Source organism: Nothoprocta perdicaria, unplaced genomic scaffold, assembly GCF_003342845.1.
Source record: "Nothoprocta perdicaria isolate Ctin4 unplaced genomic scaffold, notPer1 scaffold_41, whole genome shotgun sequence".
In the NCBI taxonomy this organism is placed as follows: Eukaryota; Metazoa; Chordata; class Aves; order Tinamiformes; family Tinamidae; genus Nothoprocta; species Nothoprocta perdicaria.
This window is the reverse complement of record NW_020455655.1, coordinates 3,781,192-3,804,736: the sequence shown is the minus strand read 5'-3', so window position 1 is coordinate 3,804,736 and position 23,545 is coordinate 3,781,192. Positions and strand designations below refer to the sequence as shown.

The 23,545-nt window shown below is 35.1% G+C and overlaps 1 long non-coding RNA gene across 2 annotated transcripts in view; it reads left to right on the top strand.

Moving 5' to 3' along the window:
- Positions 1-2,467: 2,467 nt before the first annotated feature.
- The window catches only part of LOC112952828, a 54,087-nt gene continuing 33,009 nt past the window's right edge, over positions 2,468-23,545 (top strand). For both annotated transcript variants that reach the window (XR_003250474.1, XR_003250473.1), the window contains exons 1-3: positions 2,468-2,493; positions 5,636-5,720; positions 8,335-8,444. This is a non-coding gene — a long non-coding RNA (uncharacterized LOC112952828). The remainder of the gene's footprint in view (positions 2,494-5,635; positions 5,721-8,334; positions 8,445-23,545) is intronic.

Genomic DNA, 23,545 nt, shown 5'->3' with positions numbered 1-23,545 from the left:
TTTATTTACTCTTAGATGTTTGGTTGTCTATGTTTCAGCATATCATTCTGTTGCAATGGAACTTGTATGGAAAAATGTAGGCCTTTTTCCTCATTTATGCCCTGTGTTCTGTTGCCAGCATAAGTGGGTCATGCATACAGAACTTTGACTGTATTATTACAGGTAGTCAAGGTGTTTAGAGGAAAGGGTTGATATAATTAGGTTTGTTTCAGTAGAGTCTGTGGAGTACCTAGTGCACATTATTAAGTCAGCAGCACATTTATTCCCTAAATTATGCAATGATTCTATCAGAATAATTAATTTCAGACAAATGGCAGGTACATATTTTGTACTTGAGTGTTTTTCTTCTGTGAAAACCCCAGGTAGGAGTTATACAGAGTATAACTCTGAGTTATACAGAATAATTTGACACAAATTAGCTCMGTTGGATTCGCAGAAGCTTTTAGTAGCTACAAATTATAATTTCCCTGCATGCTTCTTTGGAATTTGCACAGTTCTCTAGGAATTTTCAGGTTTATACAGTTCTTTGGAATGTTTTCTGGGATTTTTTTCCCAGTGTTTTTGTGGAATTCTCCTTGTATTTCCTAGGAACTTTCCTTGTGCTTGTCAAGAATTTTCCTCAGACTTGACAGGAATATTTCTAGTGCTTTTAAGCTTTCCTCTCTTCCTTCCTAAAAGTTTCCCTGCTTTCCAGGAATGTCTGCAGTTCTGCATGCCTGCAAGGCATTTTCTCATGTTTCCTAGATATTTTTCCTGGGAACTGGATTTGTTGCAGTGCCTTGAAAGAATTTTCTTGGTGCATCTAGGAATTTCTTCCAGGCTTTCTGGGAATACCCTTTGACTTTCTAGGAAGTCTCCTTATATTTTTTTAGGAGTTCTTCTTATGCTTACTAAAAATATATCTCTGCTTTCCAAGAATCTAACCAGAGCTGTCTAAGAATTCTCCCCAAACTTTTCAAGAATTGTCTGCTTTCTAGGAATTCACCTTCTGCTTTCTAGATTTTTTTCCTCATATTTTCTAGGACTTCCTGTTTCTAGTTATTTCTCCCAATGATTTCTTTCACTATTTTAATCTTCCTTTTGGACTGTTATTTATCCCACTGTATTTGTATTTGTGCAATTTGATTTTTATTGTGGATGTAGTTTGATTTAGATGGCCTGTGGCATTTATGTTAGGCTAATAAACTGGCAAATGTGTTTAAGTGTAAGGGAAGGGAAGATGMTTTTTTCCATTGGGTTTAAGAGTTAGCAGAATTTACTTGAAACATAAGAGCTTTTTTGTATATTTTTTCAGCTTTTCATCTGGGTTATACCTGGTTTGGTTTCTCTGTTCTGCTTTCATCAGAGATTCTTCCTTTTTCAGTAAAAATGCAGAAAAATGGTTTCGGTCGTTTCCAAGTTACTTCTGCCAATGATTATTGCKGAAATCAGTATCTCTGTCTCCATTTTTTTGTTGTTTTAACATGCTCATTCTCTTTTGTAGGCCCTTTAATTACTTGTTCTTCTGAACATTTGATGACTAAAAAGAGTAAACCTGGCATGTTCTTTTTATTTCTGTTGTTCTGTTTTAAAGATTATGTGAAATAAGCCCTGTGAGATTAAACTGAGATGTTGTGTATTTATTCCTTCCATGGTTTCATGGTCACTACAGAAGGAAATTAAATCAAAGAAGTTCAGAAGTGCAAAAACAAAGTACTTAAATATGAAACTTGCTCAGCAGACTTCTGTTTTCCCAACCAGAACTTAGTTTTAAAAAAAGTTTTTAAACTTCTTTTAAAAGGTTTTAAAAATGCAGGGTTTTTTTGACTTCCCCTCCTCTATCATAGCTATGCATTATTTATCTTCTTTCCTCTGTCCAGGTTAGATTTTTTTTTTCCTTTTTTTGTGTGTCCGTTATGTGTTTACCCTCCCATCCTTATGAGTGAATGTATTCCCAAACTGTAATTGTGGAAAGTGTGCAAAACCTTCAATTTTCTGGGACTAGTCAGGTCTTGGCATTACCCAGGAAATGCTAATTATGCAGGAAAATCTGACTTCAACTTAATACCAGTAATTTGATACAGATATACCACATGCAGTGGTAAATCTTGAATTCTGTTAAACTATTGTATTCTGAACTGAGTACAATGTATTTGTTTTCTCTGCTATACAAATTGTCTTTCAGGCATCAAATACACTACAGTGTTAATAGAAGTCATGTGTGTTCCTCAGGAGGAACAAATGGCAGTCAAAGCAGAAAGGGACCACGACAGCAAAGAAAGGTCAAGAATCTTGGAAGAAGTTCCATAAAGGCAGCATGAAGTAGGAAAGAGTCTAAAGGGGAAAATGGATGTTTGAACAAAACTTGTGATTTTTTTATGTCCTTATGGTGATAAATATATTTATTTCTAGAATTGTGGATGTTTCTTCAAGTATGAACAGCAACAATACATTAAAGCTTTAGCTGAAAAGAAGTTTCTAGAGCTCTTTGGAGAGACTGTACTACAACTGCTGGTAGGAGCAATTATCTTTGAGTGGTATAAGAACTTCTTCAGTTTTTGGGAGGAGTTCTATGCCTTCAGCATTCTTTTTTTCCTAAAACAAAGATTTTGGAATACAGACATGCCTAAATATCAACATTTTTCCCTTGTCATCATCCCTTAAAAATCAATTAATCTAGGCTTGTATAAATGTGTACTTTTTGTTTCTGCATTTTTGCTTTAAAGCTGCATTATTTTCACTTACTAATGACTATAAATCAATATAACTTCTACTGCTGTGGTGTAAGTCACCTTTTCCTACGCTTGTTGTTGATACTGAGCTTATCAGTGGCAGACTGCTGTGACTAGTAGGGGAAGTGGGACTGACTTAAATGTCAGAGAAGTTCTGTAGCTCAGGAAATACTGCAATGCAGAAGAYCTAGGAGAGTGAAACATCTAAAATACTGACTTCTAGTCGCTTGCAGTTAAGTGCAAACATCATCCAAGTGCTGTACTGAACAGCAACAAAAGAGAAGATCAGAGCAAGAGGCTTCAGTGGATGCCTCAGTGGGCCTTAGGCTTCTGATGGGCCTGACGCTGAAAGGACCCAGCAGTCCTTTCAGACTGCACTAATGTTTGTGTAGTGTTTTTAGTTTGTTGTTGCAGTTAGTTTGTTTGCAGTTTTTAGTTTGTTTTAGTTTGTTTGCATTCATGAACATCATGAATGTTCACACAGCTTGAATATGTGATTTGTCCAGTTTAACTGTAATGCAAAGTTCAGTGAACTGAACATGTGTGGGAAGTGGTGGTTGGTACCACTCAAAGTGCTGCCTCTTGAAGTATTTGGTGCTTTTAGCATGTGCACCAGAAGGATGTATGCTATTGCTTTCCTTGAGATGTTTGCATTTTCATTGCTTCTTTAAAGTCAAATGCCAAATAACAATGAYTTGGACCTGTCACTTGGTTTCAGTATTGAACTCGGTGTAGGCTGATTATTTCCTTAGTGTTTGACAACGGGCATTACTGCTATTCTATCACAGAGCTTACTTGCTTTAATGACTCCAAAACGTGAATATTGATCRTTTCAGCATCTGTCAATCTGACCACTCAACTGTTGAGCTATATGAAATGGTTCATTAATATATTTTTGAAGTAGTTACTGTTTGAAATGTATGGATTCATTAGTATCCAAGTGCTAAAATGATTTCTAGTTTAATACATCAAAAACTCAAAACTCAAGATATTCTTGCATTTTTTCATTTGTTCCAAAATGAGATCAYTTGAAAAGTACAGCTTTAGATTCTGATATTCCAATCTGTGATTCAAATATACTATAAAACAGTCTTATGAAGTCAGAACATAATTGTTTTGCATAATAGAATTCCTCCTGTTGTAGATATTAAGATGGATGTCTGATTTTTTTCAAACTTCTCTTCCCCACCCATGTATTAAAAATCCTTTGGACATAATCCAAGGGCCTGAATAGGGACAGAAGGTGAATATTCTATTATATATTACAGAAATTAAATTACCATAGCTACTTAAGCATAGTTTGAGTTCTGCCAGTTCCAATTACATAATAATCACCTTAAGGCAGTTGGGTGAGTGACTTCTCTATTCCAACATGAAAGTAAAATGAGTGCTCCCTCACTCTTGCAACTGCATTTAATAGGTACCCAAGTATTACATTTATTTATCTGATCATACAAACCTCCCCATCATGAAGTTTAATGACTAACATGAATATTTCAGTGCAAAACTTGAATAGAATAGTACATCTGTACCATAGACTTCCCTTTTACTAGACAGGACCTTTTAATGTATGTGTTAAGGATYCATGTGTGAATGCAAGCAGCAGCATTGTATTTCATGCAAAACATAGGAAAATATATGCAAATTGAAGTTGATGTTGGTTATGTCTTTTGTTTCTATAGAGATGCAATGTAAATGTTGTTAAAGAACTATAAATAACTAGCATTACTTTACAGAAAGCAGTCTTCTGAACTAATATTCATAATGCTAGTTTTGGAAAGAAATAATGCAAAAGCATCAGTGATTTCTTGACTATTATCAATTTTCCAGTTGAAAGCTTTGCTTAAAGTCACTAGTATCATTTTCATAGCTGTAGAATTCAAATATTTGAATGTTAAAGTTTTTTCTAACGTGTTACGTACAAAACAGTGTGTGGGGTCTCTGAGTCACTGATGTTTGTGAAATATTTATATGAAAAAGCAATAAATTTAAGGAAAGAGTTTTGTTTGTAGTATTGTATTTTAAGATGTCTGATTTGAAAAACTTGTGTTGCTTTGCCTTTACTTAATGTGTAACAGTAATATAAAGTGATAGATCATTTTTGGAGGGGGGAAAAAACATGGTTTAACAAATGCTTTCTTAAAAATAAGTTATTTTACATGTCCCAGCTTCAAAGAAAGTCATAAAACGTAGTAGTTATTGAATGTAGGGCTGTGAATGATTTTTTTAATAGAATAAGTATTGCCCATCTGTGTCTTAGAAGTGGAAAGAGCCTGTTCCAGCCAAAGAACTCCAAACCAAGAATGCTGGGCAAGATTTTTCCAACTTATATGGAGCAGTATTTAATCTGGAAAATAGACTTCTAGCCTCAATGTTACAGAAACTATCCCTTTAACCTGGAACTGGACTGCTTGATCAGTGGATACTTCTGAGAAATATCAAGTAATAATTGTAAACTGTAGTTTGGGAAARTCAAGTATTTCCCACTGGAAGCTTATGCAAGGTGCATTTAAATATTTTGTAAATTGGGGTTATGTTTCAGGATGAAAAACATGTAGACAACTAGCTAATTAACATTTTGAAGTTGAAAACTAGGTAAAGGACTGTGAAATTCATTAAATTGGTAGCATTTGCAGTAGTATCTATGAGACAGATGAGAGACGTATACTTTGAGGAAGAGCTGATAATATTTTTTAAGAAGGTGGTGGTGTTTGTCAAATCAGCTGTGCTTTTTAGCAAACTGGGAAATGCTAATAACTATATAGAACACTTAAGTTTATTTCAGTGTAAATCTAATGATGTTGTTCGACCTCATGAACATTAGGATTTAATGAAGCAAGACTCTTTCTTTAGTGAAAACTGTGTATTCCTCAGGTGTTTTGCATGAACATGTAATGAATGTTCTTTTATGTTTAATATTGCAGTTTTGCCAGAGGAAGGGATAACCAATTGAACAACAAAGAGTCTCAAGTGTTCAAGTCGTCTTGGGTATAAGAAAATGGCATCACGGTTGGTTACTGCAACCTGTAACTATAATAATACTTCACCAAAGTCTAGTAACTTTTCATTTTCATACTGAAATTTGAGTTATATACTGGAAACACTAAGTGATACTTATTTATTTTTATTTTTCTCTTTGACAAGATTAGAATTATATCTTGATCATATCTTCATGTAATTATACCTGAAGACCCAGTTTGGCTATTGATTCATACTGCTGCTAATACTAATGAGTCTGGCAAGTAATTGAAAAATTCTGGTCATTTCAAGCTCATCTTTATATTCAGAAATTTTAAGGAGTATTTTTAGATTATTGTTCATCTATATTTTGTAACTCATTTTTTTCTTTAAGCATTCATTGAGCAGTATGAACAACAATATTAGTCGTAATTCTTTTTCTTTTCTTTCTTTTAGTCAAAGACTAAAACTGGGAATATGAATGCGTAGTGATACTTCTAAAAGCTCCATTTCCAYATCAGATTTGCTTTCTAAACATTTCAATATGCTTTATGAAGGAGGGTAAGCTTGCAACATCAGAAATTAGGAAGAGGTTTTTTATTATTTTTCTAAATACAAATTCAGCTGATGAGAGCAGCAATTAGTTTGCTGCTGAGTTTTTAAAATTGTAGCATTTTCAGGTCACAAACTGTGTTTATTTTTCTCATCTTTGCTGTATCTCTTATGCAATCTCAGCATTTTTATAGACCATTTGCTCCAACTTTTATTCATTCTTGCATCCTGAATTAAGCTAATCTGCCAAAGCATACAATATTATTCATCTCCTAAATCTTATTTGTAAACTGATGTGGGCTTGCTCATTTTCAGTATCCCTTCTGAAGAGACCAAAAATGATCTCTCTGATAAAGAAACTGAATCTTTCACACATTATTTCTATTTCTAGAAATACTTTTTCCAGCCAAATGTTAGTTCAGGGTAATGCAAAATATGAGTAGGCTTGGTGCTTAACTCAAGACAGATGAGTATTTGAGAGTCAAATTGCTTTGTAAATATTTATATATTCTGTTAGTGTCCATCAGGTAACTTTCTCTAAGGAGTGACTGACTTCTACAGAATACAATTTGTTCCACTTGCAGAAAACAAGAGAGATCATCTCTTAATCTGACAGTGAAAGATGCTATGTTTTATGAAGTGAATCTATGTAGCAAACAATTGGCACCTGATCTTTTAATAGTTTTCATAGTGCAGTGCTTGGCAATGTAAAGAAAATCCATGCAGTCAAGGTATTTACGCTGATGTATGATAGTCTGCTCTTAAATGAGGGCCTTTGAGAAGCTAGTCAGAAAGTTTCTCAAAGGAGGTCAAATCAGTTGCTCTTGATTTATTATTCATTTATTGTGACTTGAAAGTCTAATAACAAGTACTCCTGCTTGCTGAAAGAAATCTGTTAAATTAAAACACTGGTATCAGGTGTGKTTTTTTGTGTGTGTATGGTAGAGGAGAACAACACATGGTAAAGGAGAAGAAAATGCAGAGGATTACATCCCTATTATGTAGTATTACGTAGAAGAATCAGCCAAGTATTTATTTTTGTTCTTAGTCAGATAACTTAGATATGAAAATAACACACTAAAGCCTATTTTAATAATAATTTTCCATGTTATGTTTGAGAGCTGTGCTTAATACTGGAACTGTTGTTTTTGTCTTACTTGTTTCACTTAAAACAGAATATCTGTAGAGAATTCAGATGTCTTAAATACTCATTAGTAGTAGAATTTGAAACTGCTTTTTAGATGACCCAGTTGCTGAAGCAGACTGMAATTTGGCCTCTTAGTTGCTTGATAGTATCTGTTGTATCGCYAGAGCACATGGACTTCTTGATGCTCAGGATTTTTTTCCCTATTCTTCTGATGTCTTGCCCTTCATCTTTCACCACTTGCACACCACATGCACTAGACAAAGCATTCATCAACGYGTTTAGGAGTGCTAAGGTCAGAACTGTTTTTTCTTATCTTCAGCTCTTTAAAATAAAAATTTTGCAGATAAAYAGATACCAAGAGTTCTCATTCAGATCTTTTCAAATGCCTTTGCATAGCACACCATATTAAAATCATGCTGCTGTTATTAGTGACACATGTTAGTCACACACAGAGCAGTAATGAAAAGCAGTTCAGTTACTTGGATTTTGTATGCTGTCATAATTACAATTATATCCTTTGCATCATACAAGTGAAATTTGAATAAATAGGATCCTTACTGGGAAGGATATTGTAGACAATCCCCATTCTTTTACTTCTTYTTCTCTCTGCGTGTTCTTCAAACATCTCTTAATAGATTTGACAAAATTGGCAACACATTCACTTTTTCATTAGCAACAGATTGTGTTATTAAGTCATTTGAAAACTTAATAATGCAGAGCGTAGATCTACTGTCCTTATTTAGTAAATGTTGAGGGCAGTTCTTGATCTTCAAAAGCAGTTCTATCTTTGATGGCCTGCGCGTATGCATCTGTGGTAGAAGCATATGCCCAAGAGTGTAAGACTGAATAACTCCTTTGCAGCTCTCTTCCTTCTCATTCAATGCGTAAAATGAAATGATCCCAATGTTTTGACTTCCTTCTGTGCCCATCTCTGCACTTAAAGGATATTTTAATCTCTTTATACAGGGCATTTTTACAACCTTACAGGTGAGAGTGTTTTCAATGCAGCAAGGTAGAATCAAAGCAACGTGGCTGATASTTTGTTCCTGGTTCTCCAGCATCTCAAAGCATAACAGGTATTGTACATAATGTCAAAGAGGTGGCCGTGCCTGGATGCTTAATGCCTGGAAACTGAATGCCTTAATTTGCACGTTAAATTTCAAATTAAGATTTTTAGCTTTACCTCTTCCTGTTTCTGAGACATCTTGCSTTTTTTATATCAGAGTGGTTTAGAAAAAGTTTAACTTAAGGATGACCCAGCAAAACTTCCAGGAGAAGATACTTTTCTTCAGGAGAAAGAGGTTCCTGGGAGCAGGAGCAGTTATCTGGGCATTAGTTCATAGGAGACATGCTGGAATCTGTTATGTAACAGTGTGTCTGTCTTAGGACTGTGTTTAGAAAATCAAGCCCACAGTCTGTATAGTGGGGTTGTATATTGAACAAAGGGCCAAATTTGTATCAGTTTCCCCTGGATGTTTTTCGTATTAAGTTATAAATTAAACTAGTGTTTACAAAAGTGTTTTGTTTTGTAATTGTTTTAGTGATTTAAATCCCTGTAACGTTTTTGTTGTGGTATTTTATTGTTTGTTATAGAACTCTAAAATAAAAAAGGGAGTAAAGAGGTCTGAAGGTTAACTTGTAAATATAATTGCTGTCTTTTAAACTGATAAGACTTTTTTTTCTTAATATTAGTGTTTTTTTGAACCACCGCACAATTTAAASTATTTGTCACCTTTTTTATTTTGGTCTCTAAGATAATTATTTTTGGCAGCTTTGAGAATGCTCCTGCACTTATCTTTCACTTATTATAGTATACAAGTGATTTTATTTGCATTTCGTTTGCAAGCYCTCTTGTGCCTTATACCTTCCCACTCCCCATTTTGTGTTCGTGTTAGAGCAAGAATTTATTGCTTTGTTTTTCTTGTATTACTATGACCTGGATGCCTGGTAGCACCAGTCTTGTTTTGATTGTTTGATTGGCACTTATGCAATAAGTTATTTGGTTTGGCACAAGTTTTGCATATATTGGGAAGAATTACTGCCATATTTTTCTACACGTTCATAGGAATATAGTGTTTTAGGAAAAGATGGAATCATTTTATGTAGCCGCATGGTGCACAGGGTACAGATGCCCAGCTGAGATTTGCATGCAGGGATCTGGATAATGTACAGACAACTTTGCTGATACTTTTGAGTTCTTTGATCTGAAGTCTTAGCTCATATGTTATCAACATTTATTTTTATTTTTTACATTAACTCATATGTTTTAACTCATGGATTCTAACTCCCTGACAGCTTTAGACTGTCTAGACATACTATAGGAGGAATGTAAGGAACAGCTTTGCCATGGATAGTGTATCACTAGTACTTTTTTCCTGATTGGGAGGACCTACCTGAATGGTTTGTAGGAGATTGATGGGTCCCATATATCTTTGGGAAATTAATAATAAAACATAGAGAATGTGGCCTGGGCTCTGAGGTGAACTGTCTTATCAAAGTGATGCTTCCTTTTGTAAATCTGGATGATGATCTTGCTGTATTGGTAGATTTGTTGAAAGCCGTAGGAGGAACTGTAATGTGAGTGAAACTAGACCAGTATTAAGTGCCTTTTATTTCTTGAATAGAAAAAGAATAGGATGTTATTCTGAATCCTATTAATTTTCTACTTGTTTAGATAGTAAAACATCATTTTCTAAGCATCCATGATGCTAACTTTGCTTAGTGCAACTCTCCAATGGAATCTCTGCTGGAATAAATAGTGTYGTCTTTCATGCAGAAAGATCGCTCTTATAAACAGATGAATGATTTCAGAATGGGTTTGCTCTTTTATTTGAATATATGGAGCTAGTTTATAAGATATATGGAGCTAGTTAAACACTATAAAATTATTGGAAATCATCAAGTGTTTATATTGCAGACAACTCCTTGGTTTAATTTATTGTGACATTCTGCAAGCAGTGAAGACAGGGCGAAGTRCTTATATTGAACTGTGATTCCATTTAGAAATTCCATTTAGAAATGGAGCAGGATGGCAATGTGGGATCTTCTGGGATATAGTTACCTCCCAGAATTGTAACTATGAACAATAAATTAAATGGTGCCAATTTTTAGCAAGAAATTTGTCAAACTGGTCAAAGTAAAATTATTAGTCTTACTGCAAACAACATTAAGTCAACATCATAGGCCTCAGTGTGCAGGCATATGCTTAAAGGCTTGGTTAAAGTTCCTCTGTGGACATGAATATGTGCTCTGTGTGCATGTATTTACTTATATATGTGTGTGTGTTTTAATCATGCAGAGGAAAATGGTTTTAAATAATACTTCCTTAAGACTGACTTGCTTAAACAAAAATTTTAATGGCAGAAAATGTAGGGAAGCTTTTAATCAGTTCGRAAGAGTGAAACTCAAGCTGCTGTAATGAGGGGAGTGCTAACAGAACACAGTACAGKGGATAGATGAATCAGCCTGTGCAGATAATTCCACTGATTTAACTTGACCACTTCTAAAGATAGGTCATTTCATTAGTAGCTATTTAYGGTATCTGTACTTGGCATGGTGTTATGTGCAGTTGACTTACTGAGGGAAATGGATGAATTATGTTGGTCTGTGTCTATTCAAGAGCCCATTAAGTTTCTGTTCTTTTCGGAATGAACTTCAATGCAATCATGTACATCTCTTCCTAAAAAGAACGTTTAGACAGGTGACACTTGAAATAAGCAAAAGTAAACCTGTTTCAGGAGAAGAGCTTTAATGAATAAGTATAAGGCTTGGTTTTTAAGTTTAAGGGGAGAAAAAAAAAATCCCCACCTATGAGTGTGTAGTATAACTTTCTGAAAAATGCAGGAACTCAAACTATCCAGAGCTCGTGGAACAAGTAGCTCTCCCTAGGGCAAACTAGGAATAAGTGGTGCCTCTTACATCTTTTAATAGCTTTCACTCCCAACCAGACCAATATGATCTCTATTTTTCTGACATCTCCACCCAATGACATTGTCCTACTTGTGACAGATCAGCCCATACAATGCTAGACTTCATCTAGAGTGCTCTGAGAAATTTGTGTTTCTTTCCTCAGTTGATCAAGACAGGTAGTTGGATGCCAAAAGCAACTTACAGTGCAACAAGAAATAGATGGAGAACAATTCCCATCATATTGGAGGTCTAAGCTGCAGCTGCTCTGAAACTGCATGTATCAAAAATAAAGCTGCATATTAACTGGTGTGTATGACCACTTGCTACCTGTGCTRTGACCAGTAGAAGCTAACTGGCAGGAGCAACACAGACTTTCCCAAATGCTGACAKAGCAGGGACATGACAGGCATGAGCAGGATTGCCAGACTTTATCAATTTGTATTTAACTTTGGAAAACACATGAAAAATAATATTCTGTTTTCTTAATAAGATACAGAGTTTGAGACTAATATGGGCAGTTATGTATTATACAGACAGGCAGGCTTGTGTCTTTTTAATAAGTAGAAACAATGGAATAGAGAACATTCTGTTTCTCCGTACTTTCTTGGTTTAATGGTGATGGATAGAAACATGTCTGTTCTCTCTCCAGATGTTACATGGAAGTTTTAAAGTAAAAATTAGAGTAATACAACAAAAATGTTTCAAATAACTTGTTCTGCTGAATTGGTRTTGGTTTTATGTTTGTTTTAGATAYGTATTTATATACAAGTATGTATATTTTAGGTATAAATATAGCCTGGGCATAGGTCTGCCTCGTGTAGTCACATCGTCACCTTTTGTGTGTAAAAGGTTTTATTTTTTTGAATTCTACTAGATTTAAAAAGCCTTGAAAAGAAAACTCTTTGTAGATGAGAAGTTATAGTAAGAAACTTTAGTATTGTGTTCATTTAGAGAAAGGTCAGTTTGGCTTGTTAAATTCAGTACCTTTTAAAAAGACCAAAAAAAAAAAAAAAAAAATTTGGAAGCTTTTCCTTCAGGAATCAAAAGCAAGGCTGTGCACATCACAGTGATGTGTTACTATTTACAAATCATATTCCCGTAACAGTTGCTGCCTTGTTGCTCCTTTTTTCAGTACCAAATATGAATTACAACTTAATTATCTAGACTTGCTTCAAAAGATGTCACAGATGAACCCTAGCTACTGGTTAGCAACAGTTTGAATGGTTCTTCCCTTCTGAATGTTGCCTGTCAGGTATTCTTGTGTTTTTTTATCCCTTCTGAGGAAGGCAGTCTGTAATTCTGTATAGCTTTATACTTGACAATTGAAACAGGATTATGCTTTATTTTTGTTTGGAGAACAGCTTGGTAGCCATTTCATCTCTTTTTGGGATTAATACTCCCTGAGCAATGGTTTCATATTGAGCATACGGACAATAAACCTGTCTAGGAAATGCCACTTAGAGGTGAGTGTGAACTAGTTCTCTATGTAACATCAGTTTGGGATATGAAACTCTGAAGACTGTGGATCTAGGATTCCATTTAGATTGCTAGTAAAGATTAAAACTTCCATCTTGATCAGCTTTTCTCTTGACCTAAGCTTTGTTCTACAAATTGTCTTGAGAAATAATACTGCAGATAATTACATTTCCTACAACTCTTTTCTTTAAAGATTATCCAAATGCATTAGCGCACCTGTAAAACTAAATAAAATTAAGTTTAAAATGCTGCRGCTAATATACATTTCCTTAGTTAATGAGATAAAGTACAGAAGACAATAGAAACAGAAAACTGGTGCATTCTGGCTCTAGATGAAAATGCTCTATTGAATGCTTTCCAGAACAACTTGTACTTGGATCCATATTAAAGAGGAGTATTGCAAATGTCTATGCCAAATGACCAAGCACGTTGATAGTGCAGAGCATATTTCACAGTTATATAAATTTCTAAATTGTTTTTCAGTCCATAAAACAAGTAAATTAGAATTTAACTAAAAACAAAGGAAACCTGGCTTGAGTTTTTTTGTTTGTTTGTTTTCTGGAACTGACTTCAGTAGCTCAGTACTGTTGATTCCTCTTGTAGAAGTATCCYGACTCCTTAAGGATCAGGACTGTAGATGTGTGCAAAGGCATTCTGCTTTCCATTAAAGCACTCCCTGAAAACTGTGTTGTTATTTTACCTGTAGGTAAAAATATCAGTGGTCTCCCACTTCAGTCTTCAAGTTCAAGTAATATTTTTCCAGTGAATAGTTCCCCGCATTATAATGAATGTGGATGTAGAARAGCCCTGCAAAAATTTGCAACAGTGAAATATGTATGGCAAAAATGAAGGAAAAAAAAAAGCCTATTGTTTCATTCCTGCTCTCRTTTTCTTTATCTACGTCTTCTATACCGCTTTGCGTGATTTCATCTGTCAGCAACTTTTTGCTGACAATCTACATAATACTGAATCAGATCTTTTTAGGAAGTTCTGTGATGCAGTTTTATGTGGGATGTTTGTATTGTAGCTCTCAAGAATATCTCTTTTGTTCATTCTCTAAAGCTAAGGGAGGAAATGATATAGCTTCTATTCGCTTCCAGCTTTAAAATGTTCATAATCAAATTTATAGCTCTTGCACCAGTACTTTGATTCTGAAGAGTATTTTTCTAGGATCCTCTCATCTCTCCACTTTAAGTGGGAAATACAAAAGCTAGACTTAAATATTTTTATTGGCTGGTAGCTTCCTTTGAGTTCTTTTCTGGTCTGCTTGTTGATTTTCCTGTTTGTACTTACAGAATACTGAACATTTCTTTAACTTACATGAAATACACTTTGAACAGAAAAATGTGCAACTAATGAAAGAGCAACTGAATCAGGATGACTATAAAACTGGTTATTTTTTGGATAGCTAAGCATAACTTATGAATAGAAAAATAGTTCTGTCAGTTTTCTATTTTGACTGATTCTGTCAAGATCCACTTGCCTCTTTTCTAAGGTCTAATACTTTTTAATTACTGCTTCTTATTAGTGGCTGACAGATGAAGATTATTTTTCTGAAAGTTGCCAAGGAGGTGGGCAGGAAGTTCCTGCYCACCATCTAGGGATGAATGGAGTAAGGGAACTGATATGCAGAGACCTAGAGTATCAGAAACATCTCCTGATACAGATGTCCTGGCTAGCCCTACAGAAACTGGTAGGGGTTAGGAAAGTCAAGATACCTGATAAAGAATGCAAAAGTGGGACTGTTTTCTTATACGAGGCGTCTACTGAGTGACTGGAAATATGAGGTTATTAAGATTTTGTTGCTTTTCTTATTGCAAAGCTTGGGCAGTATCTTTAGGAGCCTTATGCTCTTTCCTTGAAGCTTTGTCACACTCTCTTATTGTTTATAGGGTACTGGTGGTTATGTATTTTCAAGACATTAAGCCACTTACTTCCTCCAAAGAAGTCTGGCACCCTTGTTCCCGCCGAGGAGGAGCATTTCCAATTTTCATCCATTCAAACAAATGGAGTGAATCCTGGGTCTAGCTGGAAACAGTCCTTTTGGAGCTAGGGCATATGCATCATGTGCTAGAGCCCTCTAAATTACTGAAATTATTGCAAGACTTTTAATGTGTGTTTATTTTTATTCATTTGTTTATTTTGATGAACAGAGGCAGATTGTTCCACTTAATCAAAGATGGAGCAGCAAAGCAAAATGGTACAGGTGAGATTTTAAAACTTCATTTGAAAAAAATACTGGCAATTTATTACCATCATTTGTACAATCATACTTATTATAAAAACCTGATTTGACTCATCTGTCGGTTAAGTTGAAAAACAACAAAAAATGAAACTTCTTTACTGCAGATGTATATCATACAATATCATATTCATAGCTTGAATGAAATGTTATTATTTGTCGTCTTGTATTTTAGTCAAAGTTATTTGGTGTTATCCAGGATGAATTTCAGGAAAGTATTATGCCCTTTCTTGGTAAATGAAAAAGGACTTGGTAAGGCTTTGTTTACATGGCTTTTATTTCTAACCTCATGCATGATTTCACAAACATAAGTTTCATGGGAAACAAATTATTTCTATTAGTCCCCAAGCTGTATTAGGCTTTATTTAGGACTTATTAGGCAGAGAGACTGTGCTACACAGTAACAAAGCTCTTTTGTAATGGTGTGTTTACAAGTTTTTAATAACAGTGAAAACAGGAATTTTCAAGGACCAAATGTCCTTCTTTGGCCTAATCAATGAAAAGGATAGTTTTGCCTGCAGAATTTATACAATTTGTAAACTAATGCAAATAACGCTGGAAGGAACATGTTTACTGAACCAGTCTTCATTTCCTTAGTTTCATATTAGAATTTTATAGGCATTTGTTTTTTCCCTAAGTAAAGAACCTAAAAATATCAAAAGCTGCACATTCTTTAGCCTTATTTCTGGATGGAAGTACGTAATATACCATTTTGCATTTAATAATGTCAAGACACTAGCAGTCTGATTTCTGTCTGCTGTTGTGATCTGTTTTATGTAACTTGTGGCAAGTTTACATATTTTTCATGGCTGTTAATACTAAATTCTATAGTAGTGAAAGGTTTAGGAGTCCTTTGCAAGGAAACACCCAGGACCATGTGGTTATCATGACAGCATATTGTGGAATAGGAAAAGAGAAAAATAATGTATCTGTTTATTAAAAATATCTGTTCATAACTTAATGCTCAGATCTAGGAAGCATTTATGTTGATCTTAATTTAGAGTTCACAGAATGGATCAAAGACTTCAGGCATAAATTTTTACTTTTAAGACCAAAACTGAAGAGTAATTGAAGGGTAGATTTGGCATTGACCTAGTCAAAAATCTCACTCGATCATCGCTGCCCTAACATCATCACTCTGTTGTGTTTGTGCTCTTTTAAGCAATATGGCTGAGACAGGACAAGTTCTTACTTCATGTTGATGTTGCATCTCTGAAGCAAGTCAGCTTGAAACCTTCAAGCAAGTTTGTTTCTAGTGCTTTTCTTATAGCAAATGATTTTCCTTCACATTTAAAACCAAGTAGAAGAGTCTAAAATAGTTGTTTTCAGAGGCTGGTAAAAAGAACCGCTCTGTAGTGGAGACCTATTTCCATATACCAAATGACGGTCACTTACTTGTAAGGTCCTCTTTCTATATATTAAAATAAATGCATAGAATTGATGTCACAGGCAAGTAAATAGCCCAGTACTTCCCTGCAACAACTTCATGAAATTTTGAAGATCTCTGTGCTATAATAAGCCTGTATAAACTCTAGATTTATACTATAGTATAGGCTTATAGTATAGCTTATAGTATAAGTTTGAAGAGTCAGTCAATGTATTTGTGTAGTGTGACATAAAGCCTGAAGCTATAAAGCTCTAAAACCATTTCCTCTAAAAACAGATTTCATGGTAATGAGCACGGGAAATAGAGACTATATCAATCACATGGACTAAATTCTGAAATAAACTAAAGAATCAATATTCATTAAGAGTAGTATTTCTTTGTATTTGAAGCACAAGAATAAGAGACTGAGATTCACAAGGATGTTGTATTGGAAGCCTTGTAAAAAGACTTTGTAGAATTATTTGTTCTGGCAATAAAAACGGTCTGTTCTTCTATCTCGGCATTTCTATTTGATAAGCTACCTGAAACTGTGGGGAAAGGACAGTACCATTCAATTTAATAATGCAAGAAGAAGAATTAGAGAAATGCGAGCTTTGCTGTTGTTCCAAAAGGTAAATTAGATCATCCTTCTAGGAGTTCTTACTCAAACTTGCTTTTTCGCTCCCCACACCATGTTATTTACTTATTAGATTTGAACAGTTATTTGAGCTGTGTATATGTTTCTTAGTTGTCAGTCTTGAGGAAAATTGTATAATCATCTCTAAAACCTTCAAAATAGTAGTAAAGAAAATAAGCAGCCAATGGCATGTGTAACATAAAACATACAGAGTATGGTAGAAGATTTTTTTCGAAAGAAAACAAAGCAGCCAGGAAGAGAAATCTTTGTGTGATATATTACAGTCTGGTGGGTGATCTTATAGCATAGATGACATTTTAATATGAAAGAACATTTTTTTCTAGTGAAACTAGATACCTACTTTTTTGTGTGAAACCAAATGTGCTTTAGGTTGCATAATAGGCAATTATTGCATATTGTGTTAAGCTACACAGAATTTAGCAATCTTATGTTAACCAGGGCAGTTCAATTTTGACATTTTATATTGCACTTCACTCTTAAGCTCTAGGGTATGTGAATTAAGGACAGATGCTTTGTTAATTTGGAACCAGTGGCTAAAGTCAGGGCACTCGATTTACATCACCTCTAAATGCGGGTGGCCCCACTTGCCTTCCCGACGTTCAGTTCCTGCGAGCTGTGGTTTGCCATTTCTGTTGTCACTGTACAAGAAATGATTCCAGTTGGCTGCTGAAAGGGCTCGTAAGGCAAGTCTTACATCATAGGATGTCCAAGATGCTGTTAATGGAATTTTTTAGACTATCTCACCATCTGCTGCACAGCACCGTATGTTTGCTGTATTTTCCAAATTTGAGCATTGCTTAATTAGGATTATGGAACAAATTAAACAAAAGTTAAGGGAAGAAAGAGCAATGGGACAGCTGTAAAGAATCACTGGCATTCCAATATACCCTTTAAATAAACACAGGCTGTGTTCAATGGTTAAACATGCACTGTACTTGAGCCTCAGTTTTCTGTCTGCGGTATACAGCATTTAGCCAGAGGATCATTTGTATTTTTGCCAAAACATTAAAAGAAATAGAAAGAATGTTCTATCATAATGCCACTGAAAATGCAGCATGGCTCATACCACAGCAGAAGTTTAGGAGCTCCAGCATAAGCAGAAGATTAGAAATGTGATTTTTTTTTCCTCATCTCAATTTCTGAATATTAGAATATTGCACTGTGAAAAGGTTTGAAGGGAATATTTGATAGATGGATGTTTTAAGGATAGGAAGCGTCACTGTATATTTGATGCCAAAGAGCAGGTTTTTGGTTGTTTGCTTTTGTTTATTGTGATAACTTAATCTTAGTGTTCTTCTGTTTATTGTGATAATAATGTTCTTCTGTAGGGCGAAGGAAATTGATTTCGAGTGAGTCTAGAACCTTAGTGCAAATAGCCATGAGCATGCTCTTTGTGGTGTGTAATCTCCATTTAAAAGAAAGTAGTAGAAATTTATTTTTAAAAATCAGTTGGTACATTGTTGTTCATGGCAGGGCTAATGGTCTGTCCTAAGGAGATTGGGGAAGGTAGAACTACCCAAGTATTTCACTGTGTGGCACAGAACCTTCATGCACACCAGCTAACCTCTTTGTGCTTTGCTTTTTGTCAGTACTTATAGAAATCACAAATAACATGTACATATATTTAAATTTGCCTTTAAATAGTAACTGTAAATATACAGTACATTCCATTCTGTGAATATAAACAGTATCAATTTTGTGGTGATAGTGATGCTGTGGCAGTGCTATAGTGAAAGTATGGTATTACAAACTCTAAATAGCAGGACAATTAGTTAAATGCACATGTGTCAGTGTAAAGTCTGAGTTTGTGAAAATTCAGGCTTGCACATGAAGAATAAATGAATGGCTTTACTTCATTGGTAGGAAGAACCTGGAGAATATTCAGAGTGAAACTCTGGAAGGTCCTATTGCCTGTGTTAACAGTAATCGGTACTTCATAATGGTTTCTTTTTTTTCTTTCTTTTTTTTTTTGCTATTTGATTATGTGATCAAAAGTTGGTTAAGCAAAGCCACTTCATAGTTTGGCATCATAATGGGTATAGGACTCCAAAAAGACCTGCTTGCTGAAGTTTAAACTACAGCACTGAGAGGACAAACTGAATATTTGTTAGGCAAAATGGGGACTTTTACTCAATGTCACGATGTTTAGCAAATGTTCCATTAATGCTCTGTATGATGAAAAAGAAAGCTTGTTTTTCTTAATACAAAAAAGCACACAAGGTTGGATTAGATAAACTCTGGTGATTTTACAGAAGCCCACATGGAGTCTAAAATAATGAAGTGCTACGTTGCCACTTCAGAAAGTAACCGCTGTACTGCTAATCTTTCAAAAGAACTGAATAGAAATTTGCAGTTGTTGCACAAGATTGATGCAGTAATACTTGAGCACTTCTCTGGGAAGCATTTTAGAAAGTAAAGCCCCATTTCCAAGAATAAACAAAGTCATAATTACAAAACAACTTTCCAGAATATCTCCAAGCTTTATGCATGTAAATACATAAATATATTTTAATATACATAAAATGGCTCCAATGCATAAATACAAGTTGCAAGCTGTGGTTATCTGTAACATGGGACACTTTGATCATTGAGAAATGAAGTCAGTATCTGAAGATGGCACCTTTTTTTGTGGGAAATGTAATCAAAATACATTAAAGGTATTCTGCATTGAATTTGGGATACTGCAGTGTCTGCAGGTAGTTTATGGGTGTTTTGTATTCCTTCAAATACATAAGTCTATTTTCCTAATCCTACCAGCAGGATTATTTAAAATTTATGAATGAAATATATCTATTTATGAATTACTGATGAGTTGCCTCTTAGAGTAGAATAAACACTAATAATTAAATTGTGTTCCTTGGAGTTTTCACATTAATTTCTGGAGATCTTTTGAAATAATTCAATTGTAGTGACGTCCTAACTTTTATGGACCATTCCTATAAATAAGCATGAGCTGCAGTGAAAAAATCCTTTTCATTTAAGATGCTTTTTAAATATAGGCATTCATATGCAAGATAAAATGAAGTCTCTTCACATTTTTCAACAGAAAACACTAAGGTGTCTGGAGCCTAGGTAAGTTTACATACTAAAAATTATTACTTTTGGTGTCTAAATTAGATGCTTAAAATTACATGGTGTGAATATTTGTTTTAGTGTAAACATGCACTTAAGTAGAGCTATAAATGCAGAATGGCTTCCTGAGTGGGCTTGAATGTTTTCATGCTCTGAAGATAGCCAAATGTTAAGTGTTGTGCATATTGAAATATTTAGTTGGTAAAGTAATCTGGATCACAGAATTCATTGCTTGAAATCAGTAGAAGTCTGTGAATGCAAATTATCCATTTTTGTGTATTTACTGGAGAATACCCTGCTTAGTTTCAGGGCTCCAACTTACTATGAACTTGAAGGGAAACTGGCTAAAATTCTAATTTATTTCATTTCTTAAAGTTTGTGATCTTTATAAGTGTCCATGTCTAATACAAACCATTCCGTGATTTTAAAGCATGGCTCTGACATTAAATATGCATTACAATCATTTAGTAATATTGCTTACAAACGTAACCATTGTTTTCCTCTTTGTAGCAGAGCTTTCTTGGCTTTTTCTTAATGTTTTCCAGAAGGGCAACATGTTTTACATGAAAGCAAAGATGGTCATAAGCATCTGAGATATATATGTGTATATATATACACACACATATATATTTAAAAAAAAATGTATTTTTTCTGTGCAGTTGCTCAGATGTTAGGACCTCAGATTTCCATACATACCGAGTATGTTTAACACGGGGTGTGTGTGTGTGGCCAGGGGGCAGCTGCCATCTGGCCAAGGATGCAGTGCATTGGTGTAGCTGAGGCTGCGCTCAACTGTGCAGATTGCATGTGTTGAATTAATAGCTAATGAGTAAAGATTCAGGCCTTTAACTCCTTTTTGTCAGTGTGCACCTGTGGTTTCCTTAGCCATACTCACATACATGTACTCTGGTTTTTATTCCCAAGTGCATTTTTGCCTTCTTAATTTTGTTAGTTCAGGTACAAAGCTTTGTTGCTTTGCAGTCCATCAATTTTTGACTCATTTCTTAAATATCAGTATCAGTAGGTATCTGTGGATTTAAGTCCTGTAGTCTTCCCTAGGATTTTCTCAGTGCAAAGTGCCATGAGTCTCTGAAATATCCACATAAAGAATCATTTTTTACCTTTCTGCTACCTCACACACTGATGATTTTAATCAAGTATTTGTAATACTGCAGTAATTTCCACTATAATAAGCAGTTGACATAGGCTGTGGTTTTACCTTGCTGAAAGATTGATCTTGTTAATCTCCTTTGGATAAGAATTTGCTTAAGTAACTCTCACCTCGCTCAGCATGTGAAAATGCATAAAAATCAAAGCAGATTTTCTCTTTTAGTCAATAAAACTTCTATACTTTTTTTGGTATCGAGACAGAATCACAGAATGTTTGAGGTTGGAAGGGACCTCTAGAGATCACCTCGTCCAACCTCCCTGCTCAAGCAGGGACACCATGCAGGGATACTAAGACGTATCTTGCTATTTCCCTTCATACTCATGGCTCGGTTTTTATTTCCAGCTTAATACTTAGCCTTTATTCCGAAGGTGATTTTGAGCTGCAACGCACTTGCTATGTCTAGCCAACTTACTTCACCCATTCGGCCACGAGGTGGCCTTCAAAGAGCAGAAGTGGCCGGTGCGCGGGCCTGGGTTACCTCACTGCTCTGGGCGCTTCCTGAGCTCCCTTGCATAACACTCACACTGCCCTTGAACTAACCACAGGCCATCGTTACGCAGCGCGAATACGCACTAAGTGCGCTTTGCTCAGCTAGCAAACATTTCCTGCAAAACCTGAATAGGGAAGGGGGAAAAAACCACCCTTGCCGCTGCTCACTAACATTTCTTTGGGGGGTTCTGTTAACAGTTACATTTCTGTTGACTTTTGCTGTTACTTTTGCTTCTGCTTACTGTTGTGCAAGCTCTTTTTTGAATCAATAACTGATCTGCTTTTTCAGAAAAAACTTCACATAAATTTTTGGAATAGAACATCAAGACTTCATCAATGAAGTTCTGTTGGGACTGTTTTTACAATTTGAATATTCTGAGACTGCCTTCTTAAGTCTAAATTCATTATTAAAATTTAGGCAATTGAGAATTTTCTTTAAAAAACTCAAAGACTAATTAAGAATTATGCATACCAACTTGTCTGTTATTTGAATGCTGAGTTACTGAAATGGCAAAAAAGAGGAAAACAATGGCTATCAATTGCAGGTATTCAGGGTCTCTGTTCATGAGCTATAAGCACTTTCAAGTGTGCTCTACTGCTATCATGTCAACTAGTTGTCTTTATGGTAGATGCAGATCTGTGGTCAGCACTTAGTGTGACAAAGCAGTCTCAACCTCTCAAATATTGTTCCTTTGTACTAGAGGAATGACTTATTTTGGAATTAGTCAATAAATAATTGTGTGTATGCTCTATCTGTAGTAGTGAGACCCATCTAAGGAGAGTTGCTAAACTCTCCAGTGTACACCTGTATCCAACCTTGTAGAATAGCTGGCCTAAAAGCCCTTCCTCCTGATGGGGAAGGAGATCCTGTGACAGCTGGAATGAGCTTGCTGTGAGTTTTGAAGCTCAGGCTGGGGAAAGAAAACAGCCTATTGGCCTCAGAAAGCCCTCAGAGCAGGTGAACCAATAATTACTAGCAATAAGAGATTCCAGGCAGAATAATACTGAGGATAAAAATATCTTACAATGTAATTGAGTCAAATCTGTAGAGAGACCTACAGGTAACATGAAGTAACCTAATCTCCTCTGGAAAAGATTCCTCATCATACAGACAGATTTGAAAATAATAGGATATCCAGAGATTGGAGGAGAGAGGATGAGAGGCTCCAGGCTTCCTAGGTTACTGAAACAGAGCAGTAACAGTTCTACTTCTTCTCCCCATTTCAGTCATTGTAGATGGTTCTGTCTGCATCATGTGTTAGAATTAATCAGTTTAAAGAAAATGAATGCTGTAAAAAGTGTGTGTGTGTGTGTGTGTGTGTATAGGTGTATGTTTTGCGTAGTGCAAAGTTCTCAGAGTACACTGTTCTGAAAGGCTTCCTCTGTATGTCTGTTTAAAATTAATGTAGTGTCTGATAGAATTTCTGGAAAAAGATTTTTCCCTCGTATTCATTTAAATTTTCTTTGTTTTTCTAATCCAAACCTGAAGTATTTACTGGGTCAAACTGATCTTTTCTTGAAGCTTGGAAAATCATAATACTAAACTATTGGCCAGTCATTGAAGTATAAATTCAAATCAGCTGCTATTGAATTCATAGTTTTTAAACTGTTCAGAATGATTTTCTTTGCTTTGTACTTGCAAACCAAAATTCTACAGTTTGCTTACAAGTTTCCTAATTGTTTCCTAATCTGAAAGGATTATTCTGTATACATATAGAAACTGGATCTTGGGGAGTAATTTTTTTCTCAAATCTGTTTTCACATAGCCATATTCTTGCCTTATTCCTTCTCCTT